The 1,600-nt window shown below is 65.2% G+C and overlaps 1 non-coding gene across 1 annotated transcript; it reads right to left on the bottom strand.

Moving 5' to 3' along the window:
- Positions 1 to 826: 826 nt before the first annotated feature.
- LOC138673581 (5.8S ribosomal RNA) lies at positions 827 to 980 on the bottom strand. Its single transcript, XR_011320204.1, has one exon. It is a non-coding gene; the product is annotated as a 5.8S ribosomal RNA (ribosomal RNA).
- Positions 981 to 1,600: the final 620 nt, after the last annotated feature.

The following is a 1,600-nucleotide window of genomic DNA, read 5'->3' as shown; positions in this document are numbered from 1 at the left end:
CAGCAGCCCGTACGGTCCAGGGGTTGATCAGACCCCGGTATGTCCGGTCGTGGTCTCCGTGCCCCAAAGGGGTTCCCACTTCTCGCCTGCACCAGGCACGGCAGCCAGCAGACCGTACGGTCCAGGGGTGGATCAGACCCCCGTACGTCCGGTTGTGGTCTCCGTGCCCCGAAGGGGTTCCCGCTTCTCGCCTGCACCAGACACGGCAGCCAGCAGACCGTACGGTCCAGGGATGGATCAGACCCCCGTACGTCCGGTTGTGGTCTCCGTGCCCCGAAGGGGTTCTCGCTTCTCGCCTGCGGCAGGCACAGCAGCCCGTACGGTCCAGGGGTTGATCAGGCCCCTGTACGTCTGCCCGTGGTCTCCGTGAGTCTTTCGCCCCTATACCCAGGTCAGACGGCTGATTTGCACGTCAGGGCCGCTGCGGACCTCCACCAGAGTTTCCTCTGGTTTCGTCCTGCCCGGGCATAGCTCACCATCTTTCGGGTCCTATCGCGCGCGCTCGTGCTCCACCTCCCCGACGGAGCGGGCGAGGCGGGCCGGTGGTGCGCCCGCCGTGTCAACCCCCCGGAGCGGGCGGCGGGATCCCACTTCGGCCGGGGCGCCCCGGCCTTCACCTTCATTGCGCCACAGGGTTTTGCGTCGCAACGGGGGGAGTGACGGATGGTAAACCCCATCAGGTGGGCCCAGGGCGGATGAGTCTGGCCTTGGGGGGACGTAAGGGATAAAGGAGGAGAGACTATTGGGGCACGGAGCCTCGGGCCTCCCTCGTTGTCACCCTTGCGAGGGGACCCCAGCTGCGCCATGGAGGCGATAGACGGAGGGGCGACCCTCAGACAGGCGTAGCCCCGGGAGCACCCTGGGGCCGCAAGGTGCGTTCAAAGTGTCGATGATCAATGTGTCCTGCAATTCACACTAATTCTCGCAGCTAGCTGCGCTCTTCATCGACGCGCGAGCCGAGTGATCCACCGTTAAGAGTCGCGCTTTCTGGTTTGGGGACGCTCGGAGGCGCCCCCCTTTTCACTCTAGTGTCAGCTGGCCGCAAAAGACTGGGATGCTTCGGAGGGTTGTTTTCAAATCTCGGCCGTGTTGCCCGGGCGCTCGGCCTCCCCGTCCCTCCCTCCAGCGGGGAGGAAAACGAAGGAGGGCTCGAGGCTTCTCGACCTACCGCCCGGACCCGCATACCCCGGGGAGGGGTGTGTGAGCGCATGGGAGAATGGTACCCGGGATGGCCTTTCGCGTGCGCGGGGGGCTTCTTATTTTTCCTCGGCAGGCAGCGGCAGGGCAACAATCGTCGGCGCGAGGCCGGGCGTCTTTTTCCTGGGCGACGGAGCGAGAGGGGCTCCCCGCACCCTCCCGACGTCGCCCGCCCGCTGTCCTCACGTGCCCTCGCCGTCCCCACCCTGCGGAGCGCCCTGGCGAAGCGGAAAGAGACCCACCACTGCCCCCATCGCGTTCGGTACCCTTCGGGGATTTGGCGGGCGGCTGGCCTCGGCTTCCTGCTCTGCGCCTAATCGGTATTTTTCACTCGCCCATTAATGATCCTTCCGCAGGTTCATCTAGGGAAACCTTGTTACGACTTTTACTGCCTCTAGATAGT

Source organism: Ranitomeya imitator, chromosome 3 (assembly GCF_032444005.1).
Source record: "Ranitomeya imitator isolate aRanImi1 chromosome 3, aRanImi1.pri, whole genome shotgun sequence".
Lineage (NCBI taxonomy): Eukaryota > Metazoa > Chordata > Amphibia > Anura > Dendrobatidae > Ranitomeya > Ranitomeya imitator.
The sequence above is the reverse complement of the archived record's forward strand: the minus strand, read 5'-3'. Positions and strand labels throughout refer to the sequence as shown.